The 17,972-nt window shown below is 37.6% G+C and overlaps 1 long non-coding RNA gene across 1 annotated transcript; it reads left to right on the top strand.

Annotated features, from left to right (window-relative positions):
- The first annotated feature begins 4,911 nt into the window (after positions 1-4,911).
- On the top strand, positions 4,912-5,995 carry LOC145050676 (uncharacterized). The gene is made up of 6 exons (XR_013683430.1): positions 4,912-5,038; positions 5,122-5,199; positions 5,291-5,371; positions 5,457-5,509; positions 5,602-5,644; positions 5,873-5,995. It is a non-coding gene; the product is annotated as an uncharacterized LOC145050676 (long non-coding RNA).
- Positions 5,996-17,972: the final 11,977 nt, after the last annotated feature.

Genomic DNA, 17,972 nt, shown 5'->3' with positions numbered 1-17,972 from the left:
ATACGTTGGTCCAATCTCGGGCAAATATAGTTGATCACGCTATATTTGTCCAAAATCTGATTACATATATCGAGTCTCAATCGTAGTGTCAACTTGTCTAAATACTTGTATAGTTGTATAACATGAAAATAATTTGTGGTATGCATGTAATTGTACTTAAATGAACTATCAATTTAAGTTGAACGCAAAGCTACTTAAGCGTAAAAAGAAAATTTGTTTTGTCAGAGAATATTAGTCCCTCAAGCATTTATAGTTTGTATATCTTATGTGGTTCGATATACTTAGTTCACTATAAACATTGCTCTGATACCAATCTGTCACACCCCCAAACCTGAACGGCGGAAACGTTCGGGGGCGGATGACTTCATGTGGTAACGTAACAAATGAATACATAGTAAAGAAAGCAATACAACCATCATATATATAATTGAAAGTTTACATTTGTCAAAAGTTACATGTTCAAAACCAATTATAATATGATGTCAAAATACGAGATTAAACTGGCGCTGCAGCATCCCTTCATCAAAAGCAAAATGAATACCTGAAATTTACTGACACTACTAGAAAAAAGGCCTTTTACGACGCGCAAAATACGACGCTCATTGATCTATGTTACGCAAAGGAGAGTGACATTAGAAAAATGTCGTCTTTTCAAAAAAAATTAGGATAGAAGACACGCATTATTGCGCGCCCTTAAACTAGTGTCTAAAAAAAACACGGGGGGCACCTATAATAAAATGCGCGTCGTCTAAGGATGTCGCTTTATATTTTTTAATGGAACGCGCGTTCCATCCTTTAATAGTGGGGGAAAGGGGGAAATGAAATTTTGAAAAAATTAAAAACCCCGCCATGCTCTCGTCTACCTTCTTTCAATCGTTCTTCTCTCTCTCTCTCTCAATCAAATACCAAAAATCGACTATTGTTGGAACTAGGGTTCCGGTTCTTAGTGAAATCGAAGGTTTTTTGGTCACCAGGCCATGAAATTGATCAAAGGGGTACAGTTTTTGGAACCATGACTATTGTTGGAACTAGGGTTTCAGTTCAAAAACCCTTCATCTACTTCCCTCGATCTTCAGTTCCTCAAGTACTTTCTTAGCCTCTCAATCAATAGAAGAGCTGTATTACAACTACAAATTTAGAGTGATTTCCATATCAAGTAGAACAATAGCTCCATTAAAGTCAAGGTCTCGAAACTCCATGGTCAATCACCATCAACATTCTACTTCTTTATTTGTTCCAGAGGTTTTTCTTCCTTTATTACGAGTTTTATAACCTTTTTAGTTGTGAAGTTCCTTAAATTATATTTTTCACTTCCTGATATGCGATTTTTCCAAATTGGTATTTGATGTGTAGAAGATCGATAATTTCATATTTTTGAAGTTCTTAAAATCCTCTTCCATCCATAGAAACCCTAAAACCCCTCTGAGCACCTTTTGATGCTTGTTTCCCTTACGTATCAGGTACAAAAGTCAAAGGACTCATTGGTTTCCGGGCCAATTTAGCCTTTGAAACCACCTTCCATTTAACCTCCGATGACTTTCTTTCATTTTCATCACCGGTTTTCACTCTCTTGTTCGGCTTACAGGAACAAGAAACGCGTTCGTGTTTGTGTTGCCAATTCCGATACTTCACCAGAATCCAAATCCCGGGGTTTGATTTCTCTCACGTTCACAATATTTCTATCTATTAATTCCTATAAAAATTGCGGCACCTCTTATTTTGCTGATCCGTCTTTCTCAAAAACCCTAGTTTACCATCGTTCTTCCCTCTTCGGCGATCTCATCTAAAACATCGTTCTTATAGTCACTAACTATCATCTTTCTCATAGCGTCACGAGATCCGGACATTGAAGGAGGCGAAGGCGGCAGCCTCAAGAACAATGACAGAACCATTAACTCGTAAGTGTTTCATTTCAACCATGCAATCAATGAAATCTATGTTGATGATTTTGGGATTCCTGTCTCCACTTTTTTATGCTTAATTGTGTGCTTGAAAAATGGGTTTTCATTTCTTTTTTCTTATGCTCAATTGGGCATTAAATGTTTGAATTTTCACCGATGCGGTTTCTCGTTTTTGCTATATTTGTAAAGTGAAGGTCTCGATTTGTCGATTTGTTTTATTCTGCTTATGTTATGAATGCGCGAGTCTAAACATAAATTATGTTGACATTAATGGTGGAATAGTATTCGCATACAGAGCTACCTTTCTTCAAATCCTAATTTTTCCTATCTGACATTGCATTTTGTTAGCGATTTTAATTGAATGTTCGCAAGTTTTTATGCGAACAAATACACAATCATAGGGGCGTTTTCAAAGTGATTATTGCAATTTCAAAGAATCATAATCAGATAATTAGGTGTATCCCACTAGGGCTAGTTAGGTAATTCCACATTTATCTCAATAATTAATTCTCTTAAAGCAAATTCATATATGCACATCTCCATATCTGGATCATTTGTCATCAAATAATAAAAAATTCAAAATCATAAGCTGCTTACTGTGAAGTCGAATCATGATAATCAGTTTAAATTCGCATCCAAACAATCTCCACATATACAATTGTATCTTATTCAACTATTATGCTACTCTTTTAAACTTATGAACAATTCACTATATGAAATAATCTGTTCTTTTTTTTTTCTTTAAGGTTTTGATTGGATCAATGGGGACAAAACTCAATCCTGTAAACTATATATAGAGTGTTTTTATTACTTAATACAAAAAGAAAGACTTATTAAGTCCTAACTTTTTACAAATCTATCCTCATATATGTTTTCCTTGTGTAATTTGATCTTTCTTTATAGGGAAATTTATAGCTGGAAGATCTGAATCCCAATCTTTTGTAGTTAGTGCAACAGAGAAAGTGATTGATGGATCTTCTTCAACTAAGCAATTAGAAGCTCTTGATGCAGATTCTGAACATTCCAAAGTATGTTAATATGCATCCATTCACATTTTCAAATTTGGGTATGTAATTGTATTATCATAACGATTTTTATTCCACCAAAATAACAAAATTTTATTTTCATTTGTAGTTTTTTACATTATAAGATATTATAACACTTGTGGAAACTTTCAGGAGGAATGTTTTTTTAATGGAAAACGATATGCATTTTTTGCTTCTTTATTTTTTGTATAAAGTTTTTGGTTGTTTACGTTGATTTTTACTTAAACAACTGTAATCAAGACAAATTCTTGAAGTGTTACTTATAATTTTATTAGATCTTATAATACTATTTGTAAACGAATTTGAAAATAATAGTAGTATCAAGTATCTTTATAAAACATTATTGTTCTTTCTAAATTTTTAATTGAAGTTCTTTACTTTTGTAAACAATATTAAGAGATAAGTTGTCTGATACTTAATGTAAGTAAATCATTTTTCCTCATACATTTTCCATGGTGCTTTCTGATTCTTTGATTTAGATAAATCTTGATGAAGAACAACTTGATGAAATAAATGAAAAGGATTTTGTTGCTTCACCAATTCTTGTTGAAGATATTGCAACTATGGAGGAAGTAGATTTAGTTTCTTTATTTGATATTGTTTTATCTTACATCCATCTCTTCCTTTATAACATTTTATTTCTTAAAATATCTTCAGGTTGTTTGATCAAATAAGTCATTTATGGAGGCTTCTGTTGATGCATCATTTTAAAAGGGAATGTTGGAACACACAACTGCAGCTCTTCAGCAAACCGAGTCAACTCATTTTTGTTCTGTGATGAATTATATTGACTCAATCGACGCGTATGGTCCCATCTGGTAAATGTCTAAACTACCCCTTCACCCTTGGTACATGTTTATCTCTCTCTCTCTTTCTGTCTCTGTATATATCTTTCACATTTTCTGTAATGTGAAAGGTTGCTTGGTAATTAAGTATTCAGATTAAAATATTTGGCAGGGCTATTAAAGACGAAACTAGAAATGAACCTCGAGCACTTGTTATATAAACCATGAAAATTAAGTTAACAAATACTTGTTCAGGTGAATGGTTTGTTATCTTCTTTAGAGATTGATAATCATGAAGGGTTGGCTAGGGAGCACATGCCTGGTAGATACGCAGAGCTGGATCAGTATTGGGGGAGTCGCAAGTCATGGGGCCCCGTGCAGAGCTGGGCTGATGAATTTTCCCAACAATACAGTGGGGACCTGAATGTTTGGGCTTTATCCTTAATCCTTTGAATGACAAATTGGTGCTGGGGGTTGGGCTTCTGAATTCCAGCATATCAGTGAGCTCTTTCACTTCAGTAATTAAAATAATAGTTGAATGTTGACTTACTATTAATTAATATGTTATTGAGGCTAACCAGGTCAGGTTTATAAAAGGTATTTCACATAAGATATCATATTATTATAGTAAATTGATGAGAGGACTATGTGGTTGGTAATGCCTTACTGGATGGATGAATTAGTTGCATCACATGTTCCATGTTTATAATAATATTAAGTAGATTCATGGATTCTGGTTTCAGTAAGTGGAGATTTCTTTTCTCTTTGCAGTTGAAGAAAGAACATAGCAAGTATGAAGCATACAGTCAAGAAATCAACAAGAGTAGGATTTAGTGCTTAAAGATGATACTTCCAAGTTCAGGGAATCTAAAAATTCTCCTTCTCATCGTGCTTCAGTTCTTAAAGATGATAGCTTATCTTCTTCAAATGATGTTTCCAGTAACAAGAGTAGGATTTCCCACATATCCAAATCTAGGGAAATAAGTGCATCACCAAAAGCTCCGGAAACCAGTAGTAGACATGCATCTTATGCTACAAAGCCTGTGAAAGTGGATGATGATAGCCATAGGGATAGGGCCACCGTTTCTTCACCCAAACTCACAGAAACTTGTCGTATTAGAAGTGGATCCAAGACATCAAAATCAAAAGTTGTTGACCAGGTCAAGCCTTCTAAGTCACTAGAGGGATATGCTTTCAAGGTCTGACTTGGAACCTTTCTTGTTTTATAAGAGGTGGAAGGAGGGTGGAGATTTCAATCTTTGATATCGTTGTGGGTGATGTCATAACTCTTAAAATCGGGGACCAAGTAATATATTTCTCATTTCTATTTATTACCACATTTTAATTATATCCATTTTTGCCCTTGTTTAACCTTCTTCTATAAACCAGGTACCAGCTGATGGGGTTTTGATTTCTGGTCACTCACTTTCAGTTGATGAATCAAGTATGATTGGCGAGAGTAAAATTGTAAGTTTTTATAAAATTTAGTTGCCTTGTGTTTTTTCTGAAATTTTTTTAGGGTATATAAAGAAATTTTTTATGTTTATAAATGTAACAGGTTCATAAAGATCATAAATCACCAATTTTAATGTCAGGGTGTAAGGTGGCAGATGGAGCAATCAATATTTTCACTATTGCAGTATGTATTTAGCAATTAGTGTTTACTTCATGTATTTTTATTAAGTTTCGTTTTTTGCCCTTCTTCTAATTTGATGAATCTTTAGGTCACGATTGTTGTTGTTGCGGTTCTAGGACTTCCATTAGCTGTCACATTAACGTAAGTTGAACCTTTTCTTATAATTATTAATCCATTTCTTTTAAATGAGTTTTTGATTAATAAAATATAAATCATGTTGCTCATAATTGCAGGCTGGCATACTCGATGCGAAAAATGATGTCGGATATAGCGTTGGTAAGTTTTATAATTTTGTTTACTATAAATCTCTCGGGGGCATTTTGGTAATTTTTGTAAGTTTTATAATTTTGTTGCGACTATTTAGTCCACATAAAACAACTTTGATGTTTGTTATTCGTGATAAAACAAGGGTAAGTTATATTGTGCAACACTTGTTTTTAAAGAATGAAGAAGTTGGATAGCATTTGATGTAATTATCCTTTTGTATTTGTGTTGTGTTTACAGGGTTGATGAAAGCGAATAGCTCTCGAGTTAGAAGTGGAAAAGAAAGCTCAAGCCGAAAGAGATAAGATGCTGAAAATGCAAGTGTTGTATTCTTCATTTCAATTGTTAGTATGAAACATAGAGTATATTAGATGAATGCAAATTTATATATTGTAAGAAATAGAATTGTATGACATTAAAGTTTATTCAATGGATTGTATTTTTTTTATGTATATGGTATTTTATTTCTATTATGACACATTAAATGCAAATTTAATTTAAAAAATAATAAATATATAAATATATATTTTTTTAAATATTTAAATTTACGATACGCAAGAATGTGTGTCATCTTCATTTATGACATGGCCTTTCTTGACAGGGGTTTTCTTGATACGCATTGCGTGTCATTAACACGCGCGTCGTATCGTCTTCCTTTATGATAGGGCCTTCCTTGATACGCATTGCGTGTTGTAAACACCCGTCGTAAATGCGCGTCGTCTATAGACGACGCGCAAAAGCGCGTCGTCTCTCTTTATGACAGGGCCTTCCTTGACGCGCATTTGCGCGTCGTCTGAGCCTTTTACGACGCGCAATGAGCGTCGTAAAAGGTTGTTTTTCTAGTAGTGTGATTTCCTGGAACATACAAGTAATTTTGAAAGAGTAGATCAGCATTTAAGCTGGTGAGTTTCATAAGTATTTAAATGACAATGTTTGAATGAAATGAAATGTTTTGTCTTTGTTTGTTTGTGTTTGGAAAATCCTATATTTTCTACTAGTATAATAGTAGCCTTCACTCAAGACCAATGTTTGTTTCTAAAATGTATGTAAGTGTAAAATAACCAATGAATTTGAAAACCTTGTAAATCAATGCATTTTTAATACCCCTTGTGAGTTTTATAACCATACTATTGACTCGGAATGCCTATACACAACGTTCTTCAGGCGTTGGAATGTTATGACGTTTGTCACCCCAAACGGTGGACTGTAGCTAACAGTCAGGGCGCGGGTTGTCAAGCCCGTATAGATCTATACACAAACACCACGCTCCCCTTCCAAGGGATTCTGGTATATAATACAGGACTTGAAATGTGTACTCGAACGTACATGAAGTTAGTGTCTCACAAAACCGTGGTATAAAAACATATCTACTTGTTAAAATGTTACGTTTGTTCTTGTATACGAAAGTAAACTTCTTGAAATTTATGTTTCTAGTACATAAGAGTTAGAAATTTGTTCGTAAAACTATACCTATTATAGTTTTCTAAAAGTGTGTCTTGTTTGTTTAGAAATACCTAGAAAAGGAATCACTTGTTTATGAAAGCATAGATTTTTGGTGTAGAGTCTAAGATAGACAAGAATAATCTAAGAAAATTTTAGTTTATACATGCATTACAACAAATTTATATTTCAAAAGATAAAATGCTATTTTAACATATGTTATATATATGAAAGTTCCTTAAAGGTTTATAAATCGCATGTGATTTGGATATATAACAGCATATAAAAGAGTTTCTTTATGTAACACACGATAATACTCGTTTGTTTTACTTGTAATCCCCCCCTTGAAAGCATATAAAAGAATTTATAGAATATTTAAAAGGTAAATTAAGGGGTATGAACTCACTTGAAAGTTTGAAGATAGCGAGATGGAAAACCGGGCAGAGTTTCGTCTCGGGAAACGGATTTTCCTCGGGATTCTCGGGAATCTCGGGAGTAAAATCGACCCTCGGGACTTGAGCAAAAAGACCAGAGCTTCGGGTTTGAACGGGCACGGAAAACGAGGCAAGATTGTGAGAGAGAGGAGAGAAATGAGCCCTTTTCTCGGAAGCCCTCGCATCCTATTTATAGGAAGGCTGAACTGCCTCGGTACGCGGGGCGTACACTCGTACGCAGCGCGTACGCGTACGTCATGCATGACCGAAGCCTCGACTGCCTCGGCTTCGGATGGGACGGGTTGCTGGGTAGGCGGGTCGGATGGGACGGCGGGTCGGATGGGACAGCGGGTCGGACGCTTCGGACGGGTCGGACGGGTCGGACGCCTCGGATAGGGCGACGTGGACGATCAAAGGCCAAGTCTCTCGGGTACGCAGCGCGTACCTCGGATGAGGACGCTGACTCCTCTTCGGATAAGGTCCGATTTTTGAATTAAATAAATATATAATTTATTTAATAAACTTCAAAAATTCATATCTTCTTCATACGAACTCCGTTTTCGATGGTCTTTATATCCACGCGTAGGTGAGACTACGCTCTACAACTTTCGTTTAGACTCCGTCGGCAAATTCCGAAATTATTTTTTTTATTATTTATTTTAAACTCATCGTGTTTAAGGAATTTCTTTGAAAATTCATAACTTCTTTATCTGATGTCGGTTTTTGCCAGACTTTTTACCGCTGGAATACCATTGTCGAGACCTTCGATTCTCGTTTAGGTCATTCCGGCCAAAAGTCGCTCGATCTCCGATTCGAGTTTTTAGCTGTCTGTTGCTAAGCCGAACTTGGAAAAATCATAACTTCGCTATATGAAGTCGGATTTGGGCGTTCTTTTCACGTACGATCATGGTTCAAAGACATTTAAACATAGAAGGAAATTAAATAGAACTATTTGTACATTTTATTATGAAAGTAAATTTTATTACTCAAAAGTGGTTACAATACTTGACCCTTTTTGGTCATTACAAAGAGTTGAAATATCGGGTTGTCACATCATCCCCCCGTTAGAGAGAATTTCGTCCCGAAATTTAAAGTAGTAAAGATACTAGTGAACATGAAAGAGATGAGGGTACTTTTGTTTCATCTGATCTTCGCGTTCCCATGTGAATTCAGGTCCTCGCTTGGCGTTCCAGCGAACCTTCACGATGGGTATGCGACTTTGTTTTGTTTGTTTGACCTCTCGGTCCATGAATGAGTTTTTGATTAATAAAATATAAATCATGTTGCTCATAATTGCAGGCTGGCATACTCGATGCGAAAAATGATGTCGGATATAGCGTTGGTAAGTTTTATAATTTTGTTTACTATAAATCTCTCGGGGGCATTTTGGTAATTTTTGTAAGTTTTATAATTTTGTTGCGACTATTTAGTCCACATAAAACAACTTTGATGTTTGTTATTCGTGATAAAACAAGGGTAAGTTATATTGTGCAACACTTGTTTTTAAAGAATGAAGAAGTTGGATAGCATTTGATGTAATTATCCTTTTGTATTTGTGTTGTGTTTACAGGGTTGATGAAAGCGAATAGCTCTCGAGTTAGAAGTGGAAAAGAAAGCTCAAGCCGAAAGAGATAAGATGCTGAAAATGCAAGTGTTGTATTCTTCATTTCAATTGTTAGTATGAAACATAGAGTATATTAGATGAATGCAAATTTATATATTGTAAGAAATAGAATTGTATGACATTAAAGTTTATTCAATGGATTGTATTTTTTTTATGTATATGGTATTTTATTTCTATTATGACACATTAAATGCAAATTTAATTTAAAAAATAATAAATATATAAATATATATTTTTTTAAATATTTAAATTTACGATACGCAAGAATGTGTGTCATCTTCATTTATGACATGGCCTTTCTTGACAGGGGTTTTCTTGATACGCATTGCGTGTCATTAACACGCGCGTCGTAAGGTTACAACACGCGAATGCGTGTCGTCTTCCTTTATGATAGGGCCTTCCTTGATACGCATTGCGTGTTGTAAACACCCGTCGTAAATGCGCGTCGTCTATAGACGACGCGCAAAAGCGCGTCGTCTCTCTTTATGACAGGGCCTTCCTTGACGCGCATTTGCGCGTCGTCTGAGCCTTTTACGACGCGCAATGAGCGTCGTAAAAGGTTGTTTTTCTAGTAGTGTGATTTCCTGGAACATACAAGTAATTTTGAAAGAGTAGATCAGCATTTAAGCTGGTGAGTTTCATAAGTATTTAAATGACAATGTTTGAATGAAATGAAATGTTTTGTCTTTGTTTGTTTGTGTTTGGAAAATCCTATATTTTCTACTAGTATAATAGTAGCCTTCACTCAAGACCAATGTTTGTTTCTAAAATGTATGTAAGTGTAAAATAACCAATGAATTTGAAAACCTTGTAAATCAATGCATTTTTAATACCCCTTGTGAGTTTTATAACCATACTATTGACTCGGAATGCCTATACACAACGTTCTTCAGGCGTTGGAATGTTATGACGTTTGTCACCCCAAACGGTGGACTGTAGCTAACAGTCAGGGCGCGGGTTGTCAAGCCCGTATAGATCTATACACAAACACCACGCTCCCCTTCCAAGGGATTCTGGTATATAATACAGGACTTGAAATGTGTACTCGAACGTACATGAAGTTAGTGTCTCACAAAACCGTGGTATAAAAACATATCTACTTGTTAAAATGTTACGTTTGTTCTTGTATACGAAAGTAAACTTCTTGAAATTTATGTTTCTAGTACATAAGAGTTAGAAATTTGTTCGTAAAACTATACCTATTATAGTTTTCTAAAAGTGTGTCTTGTTTGTTTAGAAATACCTAGAAAAGGAATCACTTGTTTATGAAAGCATAGATTTTTGGTGTAGAGTCTAAGATAGACAAGAATAATCTAAGAAAATTTTAGTTTATACATGCATTACAACAAATTTATATTTCAAAAGATAAAATGCTATTTTAACATATGTTATATATATGAAAGTTCCTTAAAGGTTTATAAATCGCATGTGATTTGGATATATAACAGCATATAAAAGAGTTTCTTTATGTAACACACGATAATACTCGTTTGTTTTACTTGTAATCCCCCCCTTGAAAGCATATAAAAGAATTTATAGAATATTTAAAAGGTAAATTAAGGGGTATGAACTCACTTGAAAGTTTGAAGATAGCGAGATGGAAAACCGGGCAGAGTTTCGTCTCGGGAAACGGATTTTCCTCGGGATTCTCGGGAATCTCGGGAGTAAAATCGACCCTCGGGACTTGAGCAAAAAGACCAGAGCTTCGGGTTTGAACGGGCACGGAAAACGAGGCAAGATTGTGAGAGAGAGGAGAGAAATGAGCCCTTTTCTCGGAAGCCCTCGCATCCTATTTATAGGAAGGCTGAACTGCCTCGGTACGCGGGGCGTACACTCGTACGCAGCGCGTACGCGTACGTCATGCATGACCGAAGCCTCGACTGCCTCGGCTTCGGATGGGACGGGTTGCTGGGTAGGCGGGTCGGATGGGACGGCGGGTCGGATGGGACAGCGGGTCGGACGCTTCGGACGGGTCGGACGGGTCGGACGCCTCGGATAGGGCGACGTGGACGATCAAAGGCCAAGTCTCTCGGGTACGCAGCGCGTACCTCGGATGAGGACGCTGACTCCTCTTCGGATAAGGTCCGATTTTTGAATTAAATAAATATATAATTTATTTAATAAACTTCAAAAATTCATATCTTCTTCATACGAACTCCGTTTTCGATGGTCTTTATATCCACGCGTAGGTGAGACTACGCTCTACAACTTTCGTTTAGACTCCGTCGGCAAATTCCGAAATTATTTTTTTTATTATTTATTTTAAACTCATCGTGTTTAAGGAATTTCTTTGAAAATTCATAACTTCTTTATCTGATGTCGGTTTTTGCCAGACTTTTTACCGCTGGAATACCATTGTCGAGACCTTCGATTCTCGTTTAGGTCATTCCGGCCAAAAGTCGCTCGATCTCCGATTCGAGTTTTTAGCTGTCTGTTGCTAAGCCGAACTTGGAAAAATCATAACTTCGCTATATGAAGTCGGATTTGGGCGTTCTTTTCACGTACGATCATGGTTCAAAGACATTTAAACATAGAAGGAAATTAAATAGAACTATTTGTACATTTTATTATGAAAGTAAATTTTATTACTCAAAAGTGGTTACAATACTTGACCCTTTTTGGTCATTACAAAGAGTTGAAATATCGGGTTGTCACATCATCCCCCCGTTAGAGAGAATTTCGTCCCGAAATTTAAAGTAGTAAAGATACTAGTGAACATGAAAGAGATGAGGGTACTTTTGTTTCATCTGATCTTCGCGTTCCCATGTGAATTCAGGTCCTCGCTTGGCGTTCCAGCGAACCTTCACGATGGGTATGCGACTTTGTTTTGTTTGTTTGACCTCTCGGTCCATGAATGAGTTTTTGATTAATAAAATATAAATCATGTTGCTCATAATTGCAGGCTGGCATACTCGATGCGAAAAATGATGTCGGATATAGCGTTGGTAAGTTTTATAATTTTGTTTACTATAAATCTCTCGGGGGCATTTTGGTAATTTTTGTAAGTTTTATAATTTTGTTGCGACTATTTAGTCCACATAAAACAACTTTGATGTTTGTTATTCGTGATAAAACAAGGGTAAGTTATATTGTGCAACACTTGTTTTTAAAGAATGAAGAAGTTGGATAGCATTTGATGTAATTATCCTTTTGTATTTGTGTTGTGTTTACAGGGTTGATGAAAGCGAATAGCTCTCGAGTTAGAAGTGGAAAAGAAAGCTCAAGCCGAAAGAGATAAGATGCTGAAAATGCAAGTGTTGTATTCTTCATTTCAATTGTTAGTATGAAACATAGAGTATATTAGATGAATGCAAATTTATATATTGTAAGAAATAGAATTGTATGACATTAAAGTTTATTCAATGGATTGTATTTTTTTTATGTATATGGTATTTTATTTCTATTATGACACATTAAATGCAAATTTAATTTAAAAATTAATAAATATATAAATATATATTTTTTTAAATATTTAAATTTACGATACGCAAGAATGTGTGTCATCTTCATTTATGACATGGCCTTTCTTGACAGGGGTTTTCTTGATACGCATTGCGTGTCATTAACACGCGCGTCGTAAGGTTACAACACGCGAATGCGTGTCGTCTTCCTTTATGATAGGGCCTTCCTTGATACGCATTGCGTGTTGTAAACACCCGTCGTAAATGCGCGTCGTCTATAGACGACGCGCAAAAGCGCGTCGTCTCTCTTTATGACAGGGCCTTCCTTGACGCGCATTTGCGCGTCGTCTGAGCCTTTTACGACGCGCAATGAGCGTCGTAAAAGGTTGTTTTTCTAGTAGTGTGATTTCCTGGAACATACAAGTAATTTTGAAAGAGTAGATCAGCATTTAAGCTGGTGAGTTTCATAAGTATTTAAATGACAATGTTTGAATGAAATGAAATGTTTTGTCTTTGTTTGTTTGTGTTTGGAAAATCCTATATTTTCTACTAGTATAATAGTAGCCTTCACTCAAGACCAATGTTTGTTTCTAAAATGTATGTAAGTGTAAAATAACCAATGAATTTGAAAACCTTGTAAATCAATGCATTTTTAATACCCCTTGTGAGTTTTATAACCATACTATTGACTCGGAATGCCTATACACAACGTTCTTCAGGCGTTGGAATGTTATCACGTTTGTCACCCCAAACGGTGGACTGTAGCTAACAGTCAGGGCGTGGGTTGTCAAGCCCGTATAGATCTATACACAAACACCACGCTCCCCTTCCAAGGGATTCTGGTATATAATACAGGACTTGAAATGTGTACTCGAACGTACATGAAGTTAGTGTCTCACAAAACCGTGGTATAAAAACATATCTACTTGTTAAAATGTTACGTTTGTTCTTGTATACGAAAGTAAACTTCTTGAAATTTATGTTTCTAGTACATAAGAGTTAGAAATTTGTTCGTAAAACTATACCTATTATAGTTTTCTAAAAGTGTGTCTTGTTTGTTTAGAAATACCTAGAAAAGGAATCACTTGTTTATGAAAGCATAGATTTTTGGTGTAGAGTCTAAGATAGACAAGAATAATCTAAGAAAATTTTAGTTTATACATGCATTACAACAAATTTATATTTCAAAAGATAAAATGCTATTTTAACATATGTTATATATATGAAAGTTCCTTAAAGGTTTATAAATCGCATGTGATTTGGATATATAACAGCATATAAAAGAGTTTCTTTATGTAACACACGATAATACTCGTTTGTTTTACTTGTAATCCCCCCTTGAAAGCATATAAAAGAATTTATAGAATATTTAAAAGGTAAATTAAGGGGTATGAACTCACTTGAAAGTTTGAAGATAGCGAGATGGAAAACCGGGCAGAGTTTCGTCTCGGGAAACGGATTTTCCTCGGGATTCTCGGGAATCTCGAGAGTAAAATCGACCCTCGGGACTTGAGCAAAAAGACCAGAGCTTCGGGTTTGAACGGGCACGGAAAACGAGGCAAGATTGTGAGAGAGAGGAGAGAAATGAGCCCTTTTCTCGGAAGCCCTCGCATCCTATTTATAGGAAGGCTGAACTGCCTCGGTACGCGGGGCGTACACTCGTACGCAGCGCGTACGCGTACGTCATGCATGACCGAAGCCTCGACTGCCTCGGCTTCGGATGGGACGGGTTGCTGGGGAGGCGGGTCGGATGGGACGGCGGGTCGGATGGGACAGCGGGTCGGACGCTTCGGACGGGTCGGACGGGTCGGACGCCTCGGATAGGGCGACGTGGACGATCAGAGGCCAAGTCTCTCGGGTACGCAGCGCGTACCTCGGATGAGGACGCTGACTCCTCTTCGGATAAGGTCCGATTTTTGAATTAAATAAATATATAATTTATTTAATAAACTTCAAAAATTCATATCTTCTTCATACAAACTCCGTTTTCGATGGTCTTTATATCCACGCGTAGGTGAGACTACGCTCTACAACTTTCGTTTAGACTCCGTCGGCAAATTCCGAAATTATTTTTTTTTATTATTTATTTTAAACTCATCGTGTTTAAGGAATTTCTTTGAAAATTCATAACTTCTTTATCTGATGTCGGTTTTTGCCAGACTTTTTACCGCTGGAATACCATTGTCGAGACCTTCGATTCTCGTTTAGGTCATTCCGGCCAAAAGTCGCTCGATCTCCGATTCGAGTTTTTAGCTGTCTGTTGCTAAGCCGAACTTGGAAAAATCATAACTTCGCTATATGAAGTCGGATTTGGGCGTTCTTTTCACGTACGATCATGGTTCAAAGACATTTAAACATAGAAGGAAATTAAATAGAAATATTTGTACATTTTATTATGAAAGTAAATTTTATTACTCAAAAGTGGTTACAATACTTGACCCTTTTTGGTCATTACAAAGAGTTGAAATATCGGGTTGTCACATCATCCCCCCGTTAGAGAGAATTTCGTCCCGAAATTTAAAGTAGTAAAGATACTAGTGAACATGAAAGAGATGAGGGTACTTTTGTTTCATCTGATCTTCGCGTTCCCATGTGAATTCAGGTCCTCGCTTGGCGTTCCAGCGAACCTTCACGATGGGTATGCGACTTTGTTTTGTTTGTTTGACCTCTCGGTCCATGATTTCTACTGGTTCTTCCACAAAGTTGAGGCTCTCGTTGATCTCGATCTCGTCGAGTGGAATAACAAGAGTCTCGTCGGACAGACACTTTTTCAAGTTTGAGACGTGGAAGGTTGGATGGATGTTACTAAGTTCGCTCGGTAGGTTAAGCTTGTAAGCCACAGGGCCGATTCTGGCAAGGATCTCGAAAGGCCCTATGTATCTTGGATTTAGTTTCCCACGCTTTCCAAATCGTATTAAACCCTTCCACAGTGAGACCTTTAATAAGACGTGGTCTCCTACCTGGAATTCCAAAGGTTTCCTCCTTTGGTCAGCGTAGCTTTTCTGTCGGTCTCTAGAGGCTTTCAATCGTTCACGAATCTGAACGATCTTCTCTGTCGTTTCTCGTATGATTTCCGGACCGGTGAGAGTGCTTTCAGGAACTCTTCCTCTAGCTAACTGGGTATCGCCAACTTCAGTCCAGCACAGAGGGGATCTGCACTTTCGACCATAGAGGGCTTCAAACGGAGCAGCCTTTATGCTTGTATGATAACTATTGTTGTATGAAAATTCGACAAGGGGTAAATGAATATCCCATGCCTTTCCAAAGTCAATCACACAGGCTCTCAACATATCTTCTAAAGTTTGTATTGTTCTCTCACTTTGTCCGTCTGTTTGTGGGTGGTAGGCTGTACTCATGTCTAGCCTAGTTCCCAGTGAACTTTGTAGTGACTGCCAGAATCTTGAAGTGAATCTACTATCTCGATCGGAGATAATGGATATCGGAACACCATGCAGTCGCACTACTTCCCTTAAGTAAGTTCTTGTAAGCTTCTCCATTTTGTCAGTCTCCTTGATGGGTAGGAAATGCGCGGATTTGGTCAATCTGTCGACAATGACCCATATGGTATCGAGTCCACTTGTCGTCTTGGGTAACTTGGTTATGAAGTCCATAGTAATCCGCTCCCATTTCCATTCTGGTATCTCTAGTTGTTGTAGTAATCCTGACGGTTTCTGATACTTGACCTTAACCTTAGCGCAAGTAAGACATTTACTCACGAAGGTAGCAATTTCTGCTTTCATGTTAGGCCACCAGTACAGCTTCTTAAGATCCAGATACATTTTATCTGAACCCGGGTGAACGGAATATCTTGAGTTGTGAGCCTCGGTCATGACTACGTTTCTGAAACCACCATGTTTCGGGGTCGAGATTCGGTCCATGAGATAGTAGGCTCCGCCACCCTTGACTTCTAGATTCTTCTCCATTCCTCGCAGGGATTCACCTGCCACTTTTTCAGGTTGCAAAGCTTCCATTTGTTCCTCCTTAATTTCTGTGGATAAGTGGGAGTGGATAGTCATGGTCAGAGATTTGACCCTCCGACCAGTGTATTCCTTTCGACTGAGGGCGTTGGCTACTACGTTGGCCTTGCCAGGATGATAACGAATTTCGCATTCGTAGTCATTCAGTAACTCAACCCATCGTCGTTGTCGCATGTTGAGTTCCTTTTGATCGAAAATGTGTTGAAGGCTCTTGTGATCGGTGAAAATAGTACTCTTTGTTCCGTATAAGTAGTGCCGACAGATCTTCAGAGCAAATACCACTGCTCCTAACTCGAGATCGTGTGTCGTATAGTTCACTTCGTGTGTCTTTAGCTGTCGGGAGGCATAAGCGATAACCTTCCCTCTCTGCATAAGAACACAACCAAGTCCTTGATTTGACGCATCGCAATACACTACAAAGTCTTCTATCCCTTCGGGGAGGGATAGTATCGGTGCGGTGCACAAGGCCTGCTTTAGTGTCTGGAATGCCTTCTCTTGTTTCGCTTCCCAGTCAAAGGCCACACCTTTCTGGGTTAATGTAGTAAGAGGTTTCGCAATGCTCGAAAAGTTCTTTATGAATCTGCGATAGTAGCCAGCTAGACCTAGAAATTGACGAATTTCTGTAGGTGTCTTTGGTGCCGACTAGTTCTCAATAGCCTTAATTTTGGAGGGGTCCACGTGTATACCTTTCTCGCTAACAACGTGGCCTAAAAATTCGACTCTTCGAATCCAAAATTCGCATTTAGAGAACTTCGCATAGAGTTTCTCCGTTCGCAGTGTTTCTAGGACTCTTCGTAGGTGTTGACTATGCTCTTCCTCACTTCGAGAGTAGATAAGTATATCATCGATAAAGACGATGACGAACTGATCCAAGTAAGGGCGGCATACCCTATTCATTAGGTCCATAAATACTGCTGGTGCGTTGGTTAATCCGAACGGCATCACTACGAATTCGTAGTGTCCATAACGAGTTCGGAAAGTTGTCTTTGGAATGTCCCCCTCTAGAACTCGTAATTGTTGATATCCGGATCGTAGGTCTATCTTTGAGAAGTAGTTCGCTCCTTGAAGTTGATCGAATAGGTCGTCAATGCGGGGTAGAGGATAGCGGTTCTTGACAGTAAGTTTGTTCAGCTCTCTATAGTCGATGCACATACGGAACGATCCGTCTTTCTTCTTTACAAACAAGACCGGTGCTCCCCAAGGTGAGAAACTTGGTCTTATGAATCCTTTTTGAAGGAGTTCATTAAGTTGACTGGAAAGTTCCTACATCTCTGCTGGTGCGAGACGGTAAGGCGACTTCGCTACTCGGGTAGCTCCTGGAACTAAGTCGGTTCTGAACTCGACTTGGCGTTGCGGTGGTAATCCTGGTAGTTCTTCTGGAAAGATATCGGGAAAGTCGCGCACTACCGAGATGCTCTTGATGTCCTTCAGTTCTTGACTTGTATCAACGATGTGCGCTAGGAA

Source organism: Lactuca serriola, chromosome 5, assembly GCF_051521515.1.
Source record: "Lactuca serriola cultivar US96UC23 chromosome 5, Lser_US96UC23_V15, whole genome shotgun sequence".
In the NCBI taxonomy this organism is placed as follows: domain Eukaryota; kingdom Viridiplantae; phylum Streptophyta; class Magnoliopsida; order Asterales; family Asteraceae; genus Lactuca; species Lactuca serriola.
This window is presented reverse-complemented; position numbering and strand designations above follow the sequence as displayed.